Source organism: Pinus tabuliformis, chromosome J, assembly GCF_031772625.1.
Source record: "Pinus tabuliformis cultivar Carrire ecotype Pingquan chromosome J, CPIR1, whole genome shotgun sequence".
Lineage (NCBI taxonomy): Eukaryota > Viridiplantae > Streptophyta > Pinopsida > Pinales > Pinaceae > Pinus > Pinus tabuliformis.
Genome location: NC_142295.1, coordinates 1,632,911,322 through 1,632,928,582, shown reverse-complemented (window position 1 = coordinate 1,632,928,582; position 17,261 = coordinate 1,632,911,322). Strand labels below are relative to the sequence as shown.

Sequence of the window (17,261 nt, the reverse complement as noted above, 5' to 3'; positions counted from 1 at the left end):
TATCCACAGTTTGGGGTTGCACGCGCTACTTATCGTGGTGGCTTTGTAACTTAGAATAGGGGCAACTTAATTTCATTTCAGATATTTATTAAGAATGAGCACGAGGATTCTTTACTATTTTGGACAAGAGCCATAGACTTGGTTCTTTGCATAAAATAAAATATTGAATTCAAGTGGGGATTTCATGTTGAACAACAATGCCTCATTTTTGGAGGGAGGATAATCCACGATTGTAATCAGATCAAAGACTATGATATTGCCAGGAATTCAACCATTGCTTTTCATTTATGGTTTCGTGGAGGAGCTCTTGGAGCCAAGACACAAAATGGTTTAGTCTCCTATAAGGATGCAACAAATGGAAAGGCCCCCATTTTTGTAATTCACAGGAATGCTAATATACCTTCATATCTGAGCCAAATGTCTCTAGGACCCTACATTGTGGAGAAATTGGAGCAGACCCCAACAATGGAGATAAAAAACTCAGAGGTAACTTTTGGTTCTCTGCTTTTCAATCCAAGGCTATTATTTGTAGATTTAATGAATTTTGGCCAAAACCTGAGGCTTTATTTCAATGGCTCTTCACCTCATGGACAAGAAAATGTGGCATTCTCTTATTCTCTAAAGGAATTTTATAGTCCAATTCCATTCTCAAAATGACCTTGATTATGTCCAAAACATTGGCCCACGGTTTTGGGGGCAAGCCATGTTATCTATCACTCAATGGTTCCTAGGTTTTGATGCTACAAGTATGTTGATCAAAACCATGCCAGTGTGGGTAAGGCTTCCAAACCTACCACTTCCTTTTTGGCATCACAAAGTTCTTGAAGATATAAGAAATACATTGGGAATTTTTTAGAAATGGATATAGAGAGAACAAAAAATGGCATTTCACATTCCCAAGAATATGTGTGGAGGTAGGCCTAAGTAAGAGGCTACCAAATCACATAACATTGAAAGACGAATACTTTCAATGGTATCAAGTTTTAGACTATGAAAACACTAGATTATGATGTTGAGTATGTTTTTAAACAAGTCTCCTAGAAAATTCACGTCCTTTGAGAAAAAAGGTCAATTTAGTACGCCAAAAGAATGAAATTTTACTGAGCCTATTCCCTCTTATGACGAAGAGGAAGAAACCAATGAGACACAACAAGAACAATCAGATTCAAATTTTAATGGGGTCAAGGAGGTATACACAGTTGGGGAAGTTGATGTCGATGCATCTCCTATTCAGAACTAGGCATCTATAGAAACACCTATGGCTCCATATCAGTAGACAAAAGAGACATTTATGGAGGATGGTTTGACAAGTTTCAAACGTGTACATGTTTCTAAAATCTTAGACTCGGATAAATAACATCCTCAAGAGGAATCTGCGAGTGTGTTGGCTTTAGTCCCAGTTGGTGCCAATCCTGGCTTTTTGTTTTTTTCTTTCTTATTTTGAGTCATTATTATTTATTCCCAAATACTTTGCATATGCTCGCCAAATGGATCTAGGTAGATTCAATGAATAACATCCTCAAGAGGAATCTGCGAGTACACTGGCTTTAGTCCCAGTTGGTGCCAATCCTGGCTTTTTGTTTTTTTCTTTCTTATTTTAAGTCATTATTGTTTATTCCCAAATACTTTACATATGCTCGCCAAATGGATCTAGGTAGATTCAATGAATGCACAATTGTGTGTATATATTAAATGTATGTTTTTGTATATATGAATTGAAGTACCAGTTAGTCTCTCTCTTTCTCTCTCTCTCTGTATATATATTCTTAGGTAAGAATACCATGAGAAAAATTATGGGTTTTCAAAAACTGAAGACCAAAAATCCACCAACTGTAAATTGACTATTTTGCTTCAATTTTATTTTAATTAAATTAATTTTTATTTAATTTCAAATTGCTTACATCACAAGAAAGGACATTACAACATCTCTTCCATATCGAGATGGAGAGTGTCTCTTGAGGCAATTATGAAAAATTTAATAAGATTGTTTAATATGTAAATTGTTTAAAATTATTATGTAATATTGTTTAAAAAAAAATTTGAGATTTTTTTTGAAATATTATTAAAAATATTAATTAAAAATATATATATATATATAGATATAGATATAGATATAGATATGAAATTTTGAATTATATAATATATTTCACATTTTACATTTTATATTTAAATTTTTTTAATTATAAATTTTATATGTTTGTGTTAAATTGATAAATTATTTAAAAAAATGTTTTTAATATTAAATTTTTTAAGATAAGCTAGAGATTGTCCGTAATGGGGGCATCGAAAAGTGAGCCAACAGAAAGGGGAGCTATCTATTGGCTCACTTTTCAATCCATCCAGAATTGATGGTGATTATCAGTATTGGTCCATGGTTCAACCATTCACATCATTTTTGCAATGATTTGAATGCTTAATTACCAGGTTTCTGATTCTTGGGTAAACTCATTCGATTTGTATGAGGGTGTTGATATGGCTCATATTTCTTTTCCACAGACTCAAATCCTCATAAAATAACACTATCATCTGCAATCACATCATCATCAATACGAACACAATTATTCGTAGGGGGCTACTCTTCTAGTCACACTATATGAAGTCTACCTACAATAAATCAAACCTTCTAGGATTCCACAAGATCACATGTAGGTAGTGAAGCACTAGAAACAACATATCCAATCCCTACTCTAGATATCAACATTTTAGGGGAAATAGGCACAACAATGCCTTATCCATTCTTCCCAAGTCCTCCTTTGGTATATCCCATTTTGCATAGTAGTTGAAATCCAATACTGTTAGTGTGTTTTTGAAAGCTAGGTAAAACAAAATCATGTGATGATGCACAATCATCAACATCAAGTTTCTAACAAATAACAATGCTACAATCAATATCATGAAGAGTGGAAGAAGATAAGATTAACAACTCAAAAACAGTGATCATCTTCTCAACATTTTATAGTCCACTAACTTCCAATTAAGATTTTGTTTTCAATACTACAAGCCCTTAATAATATCATTATTCTTAATCAACTACATAAATAATGCATTGTCATATTCTTTCAAGGCTTGATATTGATCCAAATATCTCTTGTTATCTACTTAGAAAGGGGCAATGCCTTCATGAATCATTTCCACTGGGGTTTTGAAGAATGCAACCTCTTTAGTGTTCTAGGCATTTTTCTCCTCCAACCTACGAATTTCTTTCCGAAAGTTATCATTTTCCAAATGAGAGAGATGTTCAGCTTTCTCCACCAAATCATTCAGGAAAATGATTATCATTCAGGAAAATGATTATCAATGTTGATTCTTGAGTTTGTATTTCTCTATTTGCATTATTTTTATACTTTCCCTACAACAATGATAGAGTACAAGTTAATGTTAAATGTGAAGTCGTAATGAAGACATCGATGCCAACTCTCTGACAAACACGCAGACATTGAACCTAACACACCGACTGCTGCCCACTGTAACTGAATTTTTGGCTTCACTGTGCAGCCATGAATTTCACATGAGGAGAAATCTAGAACTCTTCTCCCATTTATAAATTTGTAATCTTGCCTCTACCTCTCATTTATAAATTTGTAATCTTGCCTCTACCTGTGCAATCCAGGCAAGGCCAAGGCCAAGGCCTATCCTACCTATAATAAAAATAGAAATGTGATTTATGTTCTCCATTGAGTAATGTCTTCTTGTTTTTAATATCTCTGGTGTTGTCTCTCAATTTAGTGCATTTAATATTTCTGTCGTGTGCTCTGTAACCTCATCAACTGGTATCAGAGCCAGTGAGCAGCAAGCTCTTTTTTTCTCTCTGTGGTTAATCATGCCCCAGACTCTGCTTCTTCGTCGCCACCTGAAGAAATCCGTAGTTCTATGAACCAATAGATGTAGCTTGACTGCCAAGCAAATGCCAGAGTATGCTTGTGCAGTTAGAGAATGAAATCTCAGGATGGTTGAGAATATTCCTGTGGATTTTGGGATATGAACAACCAAGTTGCGTCCAGTCTGAAGGGGGTGCTTGCACGATCGCTGAAGTGAACCGCTGAGGTTTTAGATTGACTCCTACATCGTGGGCATAGAATAAGATTAGTGAAGGATTTCGATGAAGCATATGGACATTTCGCACAACCTACGCTGAAAAATTGGAGGTACATTGGGTAAATTCTCATGGGATCGGTGTGTTGAAAGGAAGTTATGTTTGGCAGTGGTCTTCGCAGATTCGTTATTGCCATACAAGATCGAAAGATTGGCGTAGTTTGCCGTGAGTTTTTCCAAATGATTATGTAATTTGTGCGAAGTGGATTCTATTTTGTTATTATTATTATAGGGGACACACTTCTAAGTTATATTTGATGTTCTTGTGAAAGAAAAGTTTAGTTGAATATTATTATTAAATAAATAAATAATAGAGGAGGAAAGAAGTAATTAAAATATAAATATATTTTTTTTAAAAGGAGATTGATTTTGGCAAAAAGGGTGTAATAATTAAAACCTTATTTTGTAAGTGGAGTTTGATATTTTGGGGTATGAATCTTATTGAGAATGGAGACAACAATTACTGATATGGAGAAACTGAGTGGGTTAATTTTTCCATATGGAAATCATAGATGGAGGATATACTGATTTTAAAAGATCAGTGTTTGCTTATTGAGGGTGTAACAAAGAAACCCTCATCAATGACAAATGAGGAATGAAATAAGATAGATAGAAAGGCGACCGCGACAATCCGCCAATATCTAGCAAAGAATGTGTATTTCAATGTGTATGGAGAAAAGCTGACAAAAGGATTATGGAAGAAGCTCCATGATATATATGAGAATACCACGACATCAAACAAAGTGTTCATGAAGAAAAAACTTTATAATCTCAAGACGAAGGAGGGTGCTTCCGTTGCTAACCACTTGAATGAATTCAATATTGTTACTAGTCATCTTGCCTATGTTAAAATCATTTTAGTTGATGAAATTAGAGCTATTTTGTTAATGTGTTCTATGTCAGACAACTGGGAAAATTTAATTATAGTTATGCGCACTTTAGCACCTGTAGGGAACTTGAAGTTTGATGATGTCAACAATAGTTTAATGAATGAGGAGTTGTGATGCAAGTCAATTGCATAAAACCAAGGAGGAGAAGATGTATCTCTAGCTAATCGTGGTAGGAGAATTGATCGGGTCGATAAGGGCGATCAAGATCGAGAGGCCGATCAAAATCAAGGGAAGGATCACCTTCTTTCATTGTGGAAAACCTAGGCACATGAAGAAAGAATGTTGAGTCTGGAAGAAAGGAGAAAAGAATTAGAGACTGGTCAGTACAAATCACAAGTCATCCAACACAAATGAAGTTGAGACTATTGTTGTAGTCACAGATGGTGATGTGTTGTTTATTATCTCAGTATAGAATGCATGTTTATATACATATAGTAGTAGATTTGATTGGATCCTTGACTCTAGGGCACCTCACCATGTAACCCCATTCAAAGATAGTTTTGTTGCATATAATCCTGGTGATTATGGTAGAGTGCACTTGGGGAATAATCATTTTTGCAGTATTGTTGGAGTGGGAGATGTCTACATCGCGATGAAGGATGGACAAGATATATTATTGAAACAGGTCAAGCATGTACTAGAAATGTGCATGAGTTTGATATCTATGGGATGGTTGGATGATGAAGGCTATTACACAAGCTTTGGAAAAGAAGATTGGAAAATTAGCAAACAAGCATTGGTCATGGACAGAGGACCCAAGACAGGAACATTATGTACATTGAAGGCAATGATAGGAAAATCCGATTTTGTTGTTGTCACAAAAGAAGGAAATTCAACAGATCTGTGGCATAAGTGCTTGGGTCACATGAGCGAGAAGGGCTTAAAAATCCTTGTTGGCAAAAATGTATTGCCAGGTTTGAAATCCTATCATCTTGATCTTTGTGAGCATTGTATATATGGTAGACAAATAAGGGTTTAAATATTTTCAAATTGAGATTTAATGTAGATATTCAAGATATTTTAATAGAATTATTTTTATTTTTATTTTATTTTTATTATAATGACAATATTTTTTTAAGTGTTAAGATTTGTTCAAAACGTAATTTCATTATGAAGTTAGTCTAATTTCATTGTATAATTCAAGTTTATTCGTATTTTAAGAGTGTCATTTTTTTATGAGTTAAATTTAGCTATATTTCAAAATTACTTTTAATCTTTTATATTAATTGTTTCTTTGTAGCACTTTAGTTTCTTTTTAATCTCTATTTCTTCTTTGTATCAAAATTTGATTTTAATTTAAATGAAATGGTATTTTAATGGTATGAATATTATGCTCATTTTTCTTTTATATTATTCAACCATTTAGTTAAAAATTAACATTTTTATACACACAAAACATTTTCAATATTTTAGTAAGAGTATTATATTATAAGAATCTTCATGCTAAGTAACAACTCATAACAATGATCTCATTGGAAACAATTACCTCATTAGACAATGGAGCATTGGAAAGAAAGAAAGAAGAAAGAAATTATTTTAACGTCCACGAGGCTAAAGATAGCCTATGGGACAGATTGTTGCTTCATTTGTTTGATGGATTCGGCCCTTTTTCTGTGAAGCTTCAAAATAAACGCTCCCAACTTCTCGACAAACCCCTTACTAAATAGATTATCCCAAGAGTTAGCTGCCAGCATTTCTGCATAATTTTCTATGTTGTCTTTGAAGACCTCACATTCTAAAATGAAATGTTTTTCTATTTCTACTTTTCCAGAAGAACAAAAAATGCATACTCTTTCCTCCCACACTTCTTTTGGCCGCATAATTTTCTATGTTGTCTTTGAAGACCTCACATTCTAAAATGAAATGTTTTTCTATTTCCACTTTTCCAGAGGAACAAAAAATGCATACTCTTTTCTCCCACACTTCTTTTGGCCTTTTCCAGGGCCTTGTTTCACAATAGAGTTGATGAGAATTTTAACTGAGCAATAAGAATTTTGGCTTTCCAAGAGATATTGGCCTCTATGTATGCTTTTGGTTGATGACTATGAGTGGAATTGAACACTTCAATATAGTAATTTTTCTTTCTTCCTAGCTCCTCATCCCAAGTAAGCTTGTGGAACTTTTCCATAACAAAATCTTTTATCTCTTTGTTGTTTATAGGACACACATTCAAACAAATACCCCATTTACTAAACCATTTGTTATTTTGCTGCATCCATGTATTTTTTTCTCTTGCACAATCTGTCATTAAAGACAACCTTAGGCCATCTACCCTCTTTGCTCAATTTTATTTAAATACCTTATGACTCGCACCATAGCAACAATTGCTTCAATAGGAGTTGTCCTGTTTCACTTAACAATATCGTATAAAGAACTACACTTTTAATCTTGAATTTGTTTGTAATCAAAAGCTTCTGAATTTTCTCAATTTATCTCCATTACATGTCGGATGTACTATTGGCCCATAGTTCACAACCATAGAGACAATTATCTCATTTATCTCATTAGACATAATTATCATGACCAATACAATTGAACATGATCATAATTTTATCATGATCCAATTATCTGATTTATCTCATTAAACACATTTATCACACCCAAAACAATTGAACATGAACATAATTTTATCATAATTCAAAGACTATACATAGTGTAACAATGTCCCTAAAAATTTGCCCTAATTTTAAGATATCCAATATTGTTAATGAAATAATGTCCCTAAAAATTTGACCTAATTTTAAGATATCCAATATTGTTAATATTTCATCATAATCTTGTATTAATGATTCAAAGTCCATACATAATATAATAAAGGTCCCTAGAGGTTTTACTTAATTTTAAGTCATCCAATATTATTAATATTTCATCATAATCTTATATGAATGGAAACTTTAAATTTCTGTATCATCATATTCAAACAACACGCTGAGAGAAATTTGGAACTAGATTAAATAGATCTAACATGGTAGAATTTTTTTTTGAGAAAGTCCAAAAACAAAAAATATTCTTCATATAGATGGCTCACAAAGCCTAAGCAATTGAGTTTTTATCGGAGGCTTTTTAAGTGGTGTACTTAAAACATATAAGCACCATATATAAATCACACTGCCGTGTAAATATATATAGCATATGGACACATCTATCTATAATTAGGTGTGCTTTATAAGTCATTATAACTAGTCCATATAAAAAAAATGTTTAATTTAAATCTTAAATAAACTTTGAATGGCGCGTCATAAACTTAATTTCAACCCATAGTCAGTCCACGATGGACACATTATAATGGCCTTATCAAACACGCCTTCAAATTCGCCTTCAAACTCGCCTTCAATCATTAATGGCATTAATGGCCTTATCAAACACGCCTTCAAATTCGCCTTCAATCATTAATGGCCTTATCAAATACGCCTTCAAACTCGCTTTCAATCATTAAACGTTTAAGTTGACGAGACAGCATTCAAAGGTCGGATCGGACTCATGAACATGTTATAATGGGGTTGAGACTATGGTGTGGCAGCAGGGTAGCTCACTGATTATTGATTTTAGAATGGGGATCAGTGAAAAAAATATGAGAGAGCAATTTCCACACATTCTGTCTTGTTTTTTTCTCCTGCTTGTGTTGCTGCTTCTTCATATAAAACCTGCCAATGCGAAAAATGCAGCTTCCGACAGAATAGTGTTGGGCTCTTCTCTCACTGGTAATCAGACCAGGAGTTCGAAGCGTGGTATCTTCAAATTGGGATTTTTCAATCTTAACCACAACGATGTTGAAAAATGGTATGTAGGAATATGGTTTGCCCAGGCTTCAGAGCAGACAATCGCTTGGGTGGCCAACGTGCAGCAGCCGCTGGAGAACTCGTCCAGCGTTCTGAATCTCACAGAGAACGGGAGTCTCCTTTTATCTTATGGAAGATCCACCATTTGGTCTTCCAAGGGAAACGGGAATAAACCTTCTTCTGCTGTGATAACGGATTCTGGTAACTTGGTTGTTGTGAGTGCCAAGAATAACACTCAAATCATTTGGCAGAGCTTCGACTATCCGCAAAATACATGGTTTCCAGGCATGAAGGTTAGTAACAGCCAGAGGCTGTCGGCGTGGAGGAGCCCTTGGGACCCGAGTCCTGGACCCTTCACCCTGCGGATGGATCCAAACGGAGCCGTCCAGTTCGTGCTGATGTGGAATAATGACACCACATATTGGCACAGCGGTCCTTGGAACGGCCAATATTTCAGCACTAATCCCGAAGCCGCCGGTAACGGGTACGGTTTTACATATTTCAGAAACGGTTCGTCCATGTATTTTACTTCAACTCTACTGCCGGCGGGAATCCGTGTCTTTGTGGATAATAAGTCAGGAAAACTTCGAGCGGACACGTTGCTGGAAAATAAAGAATGGATGATGGTCTGGCAACGGCCTGTCGCTCAATGCGAGGTTTATGCCATATGCGGGCCTTATGGATCGTGCAATAATGACAATGTTCAGTCTTGCAACTGCGTGTCGGGCTTTGTACCAAGAGACAGCAGAGAGTGGAAATCTTACCAGTGGTCAGGCGGCTGTGTTCGGAAGACACCATTACGATGCCGTGATGCGGCAAACCAAAGCAGCACCGACGGGTTTGTAGAAATAAGTGGCACATCTGTGCCCTCTCACGGCGTTGAATACAAAGGCCAAAAACGGTGCCAGGCAGCTTGTCTCGACAATTGCTCATGCACCGCATACACTTACGTTAAAGGCAGTTCGCAGACGTGTGTAATGTGGTTCGGTGAATTACTAAATCTGTACGATACTTCCAACGGGATCTCTCTGTTTCTGAGGTTAGATGCCTCTGATGTACCTCACTCCTTCAATTCCAACCAGAAGCCGAATCTCGCAGGCATGGTGAGTGGTGTCGTGGTCGGGCTGGTTGCTATTTTGGCGTTTGTGTTGTTGTTTATCTGGTGTTGCAAGCGATCGATTTTGTCTTCTACAGAATACGTCCCCGTCGGGCTAACTTTATTCACTTACAGAGCGCTGCAGAATGCAACGAAGAAATTTTCTGAGCGTCTGGGAGGTGGGGGTTTCGGCGCCGTCTTCAAAGGGACTTTAGTGGATGGCTCTCTGGTGGCAGTTAAGAAGTTGGAGAGTTTAAGCCAAGGAGAGAAGCAATTTTACATGGAGGTGAGTACCATCGGAGTTGCCCAGCATGTGAATTTGGTTAGGCTGCTGGGGTTTTGCAAAGAGGGCTCCCAAAGACTGTTGGTGTACGAATACATGCCTAATGGCTGCCTCGGCTCCTTCCTTTTCAAGAAATCGCCGAGAAATGATGAACAACACAAGTTGTTGGACTGGAAAACGCGCTTCAGCATCGCGGTGGGAACTGCCCGGGGAATTGTTTACCTGCACGAGAAGTGCAAGGACCGCATTATTCACTGCGACATCAAGCCCGAAAACATCCTTCTGGACTCCAATTTCTGCCCGAAGGTGGCCGATTTTGGAATGGCGAAGCTCCTGGGCAGAGAGTGTAGTAAAGTCTTGACGACCATGAGAGGAACGAGAGGGTACTTGGCCCCCGAGTGGCTCTCAGGTCTGCCGATCACTGTGAAGGCCGACGTCTACAGCTTCGGCATAACATTGCTTGAAATAATTGCAGGTCAAAGAAACATGGACAAGGTCTCTGAATCCTCCGAACTGTTTTTTCCAGCTTGGGCTGCAACTCACATCAGCAGAGGAAACGCCATGGAGGTGCTGGACAAGGAATTGTTGAACGATGCAGACGCGGAACAAGTGGAGAGGGCTGCCATAGTGGCAGGATGGTGCATTCAGGACGACGAAGACACCAGGCCGTCCATGACTAAAGTATTGCAGATTTTGGAAGGCATTGTAAACGTACCCCCTCTTCCCCCAATTCCCCACTCTCTCGATACATGTGATGACAGTCTAGTCGTTTTCTTCTGGGATAAAACTACTTCACCATGTGCGTGCAACGAAACTGGTGATACCTCCACTCCAATATAGCGTCTACTCGATAATATTTTTTTACACGAACAGGCATCTCCCTGTTAAAATAAGTTAATTACTTGAGTGTGAGATTGAGGTTGAGATTTGGTTAAAATTAGTGAGTAAGTTAATTTAGTGTTGGATTAGTGGAGTTCAGTGATAGAAGAATTTAGTGTGTAGTTGCATGTTAAGGTATTTTAGGTGTGTTAGTTGGAAACATATAAATATTTTTCACTGGGTTCATTGTAATTATTAAGTTTTGTGTGATCAATAGAAAAACCACAACAACTCATGTATTTTGTGTGTGGAATTTGTGTTTTGGCTCTTTTTCGTTTCAAACAAATTGGTATTACAAAGAGCCACGGAGATGTTAAAATAAGCTAATTACTCCTGCATGAGGAGTTGGCTAAAATTAAAGAGTCAATTAAGAATTTTTAGTGTTGAAGGGATGAGTCAAGTGAGTTAAGTCACTGGAATTAAGAATGTAGTTGCATGTCAAGATATTTTAAGCAAGTTGCTAGTCGAAAAGGTTTAGATACCCTTCACGGGTTTAATTGTAAGAATCAAGTTTTTGTGTGATCAATAGTAGCGCAAAGATTTAAATACCTTTCACCGGGTTCATTGTAAGAATCAAGTTTTTGTGTGATCAATAGTAGCGCTGCAGCTCGTGTGTTTGGTGTGAAATTTGTGTTTTGCCTCCTCTGCGTTTCCAACAAATTAGTATCATAGTTAAGAAAAGATTATAACATCCATAGTGCCTCCAGAGCCCATGAGAAGAAAGCCAAAAAAAAAGAAGAGAGTAACAATTTTTTTTTTAATTTTGGGTTACAAATTTGTCAAATTATTAAATAGCGCCCAAATTTCACAATTCGTTAACTAAAAACCGCGCAAAATTTATGTGGTCGAAAGTGCACAAGACTTATGTGGTCCATTCGTTAACGTAAAAACCGCGCAAAATTTATGTTGTCGGTAGTGCTCAAGCCGTTAATAACTGTGGAACCATCTGCATTAATTGTGGTTGACCGAAGTCAAGTTCATGTCAGCCGCATTACTTTATATTAAAACCTTTTACAAAAGGAGTAGTCTACCTAGGCGGTAGAATGGCCCGGTTTCTGTCAAAGCCCGGAAAATGGTCCGGCTCCGGCCGCAAGCGATTCCTCCATCCTCCACCAACCTCCGCCACCATCCCTGGCCAACCTCCGCGACCTCCGCCACCATCCCTGGCCAACCTCCGCGACCTCCGCCACCATCCCGAATTAATTTTATGAGTTGATCGGATCGGAGTTGGCTGACAGAATCCGCGTGATGAGTTGATCGGATCGGAGTTGGCTGACAGAATCTGCGTGACGGAGAGTTAATGCGCGTTCCAATTCGAAATTTTACAAACCGCGGGCTGCTCCCCTACCCAACTCGACTCGGCTCTCTATTGCGCTGCAAAACATTTGTGTTCGCTCTCTATTGCGCTGCAAAACATTGATTCCGTTCGTAACTGCAAATTTCTTTGAGTTCTTGAATCTTTCTGGTAAGAATTCTTACAGAGATTGAGACAATAATTTTGACCCCCTTGAGAAGAGTTACTGCTATGTAGCTGCAAATTTCTTGGAGTTTTTACTGTTTGTTTGATTGAATCTTGAAGAATCCTTGCAGAGATTGACTCTAATTGTGACTCCCTTGAGATGATAATTGCAACTCCCATCAAGGCAAAAGAAGCAGCGGGGAGCTACAAATTTCTGAGGTTCTTGAATCCTGCAAATTGCTCTGTGTCGCTGCAAATTTCTGGGATTCTCGAATCCTGAAAAGTTATTGCAACCCCCTTAATCGCAAAAGAAGAATGGAAGGATGGACATGCACATTTTCATGTCATTCTGCACATTCCGTGCCTTGAAAATTTTGGTGAAAAACTATCTAGGGATCGAGAAACAATAACTGTTTCCAGAACTGGAGCAGGTTACTGAAGATGCCTGGATGACGCCTGCAGATGTTAGCGAAATCCTCGTGAAATACCGTTTGAATGCCACCTGGGCATTGGAAGAGTTGCTTGAAACATTCAAGGCTGCAAAGGACAAGCCTCATGCATCTTGGGCAAGGGAAGAAAAACCAATCCCAAACCCAGTTGAGGATGAGGAGCAAGAAAAGAGAGCTCTGGAGACTCCTAAGAAGACTCAACTCCATGAGGATTATTTGACGTCCGCTGACAGATGCCAATGTCAAAGGAATCAACAGAAATAGAATGCAATTGGGAAGGATAAAGATGCAGAAAATCAAGGAAAGAAAAATGATTAATCTGGAGAACAAGAGGGGACTGATGACTCAAAGATGCAGAAAGCTGAGTGAATGCCTTCAACTCTCACTGGATTTTTACATGGCAGCCTACTTTAGAAGGGCTCTACAGCCTTGCTGTAATCACAATTTTGTAGTCCAGACTCCAGAATGCTATTTGCTGTGGCCACTTATATATGGGTCCTTGTTTCATGCAATGAAATTTAATGTTTTATATTTCAAAATCTTTGGCTCAAGGTCGTGATTTTGGAAGTGTTTTGTTTATTATTTATCAATCAAACAGTCAAGTACTCCTAAATTTTACATATGTATCCAAGATCTCTGGGTATTTCTACTTATTTTGTTTATTACAGATTCATTGCTTCAAGAGTTTACATATTTCTTAGTGCTTTTGTAGGATTCTTTGGATCGTGTTAATGTTTTATGTTTAATTTATAATGTCCTTTGAGATCTACTTGGTCCGTATTGAAAAATGAGTTTTCTCAGAATTTCAGCCAGACATTTTATCATGGATGTGTTTTACAGATCTCATTTCTGAGTAAGCAGTCCTGAGCATAGGCTTCATAGGCTTATTGGGTTTATTGAATCTTGTTGTGTTCAGTAGCTTCATTTTACACAGGTTGATATTTAAACTTGTCAAGATAAATTATTCTATAACAAGTTTACATACATTTTAGAAATTTTCAGGGAGCTTAATGGGGTTTAGTCAAAGTTATTCTGAACAACCTCCTTAATTGATCTCTGTTTGAAACAAAGCAAAACTATGTATGTCTCTTTCCCTGCCATTTGGACTTCCTTATTCATATGGTTCAATCCATGAAATTAACCTGAATTATTCAAGAACTCCAGTGGTTGCTGGGAGCTTTACATTAGACATATTTTGTGTTCATTTTGCATTGTCTATTGCAATATGTCAATGGTAGAATCTTACACATTCTTTCTTCATTTATGTAGGTTCTTACACATTCTTTCTTTCTTGTCTGGAATATAAACACCATAGCCAACTCTATGAAAAAATCAAGAACGCTTGATATTATCAGAAAATCAAGAAAGCTTGGTATTATCAGAAAAATCAAGAAAGCTTGGTATCATCAGCAAATCAACAAATCTTGGTATCAGTGAGGTTGATGTAACAAAGGTTCATTATCAATTCTACCAGCAAATCACCTTTGACAAATAAGTGACTTGATGGTAACATGTTAATTCCAGAAATACTGTAAACACACACACTAGACAGTAAAGTATGATAACCACAGCATCCCAAAAATATTTTTATCAACAAATATTTTGACTGGTTAGTAAAAAATGATTAAAAATTACATTTTCTAATAATATTAGTTTTTCTGTTGGTTTTACTCTTACCTTTCGTTGATAAAGACCTGACTCATATCCCCATGGAAAATGACAAGAGAAAAGGGAACTCAAAGTTATTCTGAACAGCCTCCTTAATTGATCTCTGTTTGAAACAAAGCAAAACTATGTATGTCTCTTTCCCTGCCATTTGGACTTCCTTATTCATATGGTTCAGTCCATGAAATTAACCTGAATTTTTCAAGAACTCCAGCGGTTGCTGGGAGCTTTACATTAGACATATTTTGTGTTAATTTTGCATTGTCTATTGCAATATGTCAATGGTAGAATCTTACACATTCTTTCTTCATTTATGTTGAACTTCTTACATTACCAGCTTTCAAAAGATTTTTCTTTTCTGTTATGATTCAGCATGTTTCTCACAAAATCTAACTCACTTGTGGCCTAAACTGGTGTAAAGGCATTTGTTTACTATCAACATTATCCAAAATACTCAATGCTAACAAGAACAGGTCTGGTGTGAAGCTTGAGTAGCTTGTAGCTAACTATTATTGGTGTGTCCTGAAATTTTTATATAGAACAGCTTGTTGGTAACTCTGACCTCTTTCTCATATACACAAATGCCATTGCATGGTAGGGTGCAGAATTCGGTTCTGCTATGATTCCTGACTCTTAATAACTCAGACCTCTTTCTCATATACCCAGCTGTCATTACATGGTGGTATAAAAGTCTGTTCTGATGCGAGTATATAATTAAATTTAGATTCACATTCACCAGTGTTTTTGTCTCCTTTGTTAGTATGTAGAGATTTGTAAATGTATTGAATTTAACAAGTCTGTTCTGATGTGAGTATATAATTAAATTTAGATACACATTTACCAGTGTTTTTGTCTCCTTCGTTAGTATGTAGAGATTTGTAAGTGTATTGAATTTAACAACTATGATTAGTATAAATTCATACTGATTCATTATCATCCCTTCACATGGATATGCAAATGCAACAACAACGTTAGATTTTTATTCTTTTTACAAATCATCATCTCTTCACAGGATATGCCAAATTCCAATACAATAACAATGTTAGAGATATAGCCATTGCAATAACAGTGTTGTAAAAGCAAAAGCTCGGGATATACCAGTACTACAATGAAAGAGATACATAGCCAATGCAGCAACAATGTTGTAAAAGCAAAAGCAAGGATAGTGCGGTTTTCACACTTCCCTAACCTGTTTTGAAATTCCTAGTGTCAAATTTGACGGTTTTCACACTTCTCTAACTTCTCTTCCTTGAAATTTCAAGGAAATATCTTGACATTTTTACAAATTTTTAAACCATATTTGATAGCAAATCACCCATGACGAACAATTTGCGGCAAATCAATCACCCCATGACTGACAATTTACCCATCAAATTCCATCCCTGCAACATAACCAATGGAACAACAAGTTTGTTAAAGCAAAAGCAAGGACAGAGGTGGTTCTATGTATGAAAAGCTAAAACCAACTGCAAAAGATGGGAATAGTTTGATGTATGAAAAGCTAATTCGAAATTGGAATATATTATTTCTAAAGAGGATCCCCTGCCCACTTGCCAATATATATTGGAAGATGCTTTTCTAAAAGTTCAAAAGATTATTCCATTAATCATATTTTATAAAAATCAACAATTTTAATATACACATTATTACACATATGAATATAACATTATTATAAAAAAACCAATTGTTTAAACCAGAAGAACATGAAGTTGTTTTAATATTTTTGTGATAATAAGAGCCTCATGTATTGCAAAGCTTGAACGTTATTTTCAAACATATATTGAAATTAATGCTGTTTGGCCTGAAAGTCAAGTTATAATGCATTATATGACCATTGACATGTTAATGAAGTAAAACTTTTGACAAAACAATACGTTAGGTGGTGGTTCTCCAAATTTTTCACAATGTCCTTTTCCATTGAGTTGAGGTCCCTTTTCTTTTGTCATTTTCCATGGGGATATGAGTCAGGTTTTTATCAACGAAAGGTAAGAGTAAAAACAAGAGAAAAACTAATATTATTAGAAAATGTAACTTTTAAGCCTTTTTTTATTAAACAGTCAAAATATTTGTTGATAAAAGTATTTTTGGGATGCTGTGGTTATAATACTTTGGTTTTTTTGGGATGTTGTGGTCATAATACTTTACTGTCTAGTGTGTGTTTACAGTATTTCTGGAATTAACATGTTACCATCAAGTCACATATTTGTCAGAGGTGATTTGCTGGTAGAATTGATAATGAACCTTTGTTACATCAACCTCACTGATACCAAGATTTCTTGGTTTGCTGATGATACCCAGCTTTCTTGATTTCTTTTTGATAATACCAAGCTTTCTTGATTTTTTGATAATATCAAGCGTTCTTGATTTGTTCATATAGTTGGCTATGGTGTTTATATTCCAGACAAGAAAGAAAGAATGTATAAGATTCTACCATTGACATATTGCAATAGACAATGCAAAATGAACACAAAATATGTCTAATGTAAAGCTCCCAACAACCACTGGAGTTCTTGAATAGTTCAGGTTAATTTCATGGACTGAACCATACGAATAAGGAAGTCCAAATGGCAGGGAAAGAGACATACATAGTTTTGCTTTGTTTCAAACAGAGATCAATTACGGAGGCTGTTCAGAATAACTTTGACTAAACCCCATTAAGCTCCCTGAAA

The 17,261-nt window shown here is 36.3% G+C and overlaps 1 pseudogene; it reads left to right on the top strand.

Annotated features, from left to right (window-relative positions):
- The first annotated feature begins 8,490 nt into the window (after window positions 1-8,490).
- On the top strand, window positions 8,491-11,187 carry LOC149233753 (G-type lectin S-receptor-like serine/threonine-protein kinase At2g19130 pseudogene; annotated as a pseudogene).
- Window positions 11,188-17,261: the final 6,074 nt, after the last annotated feature.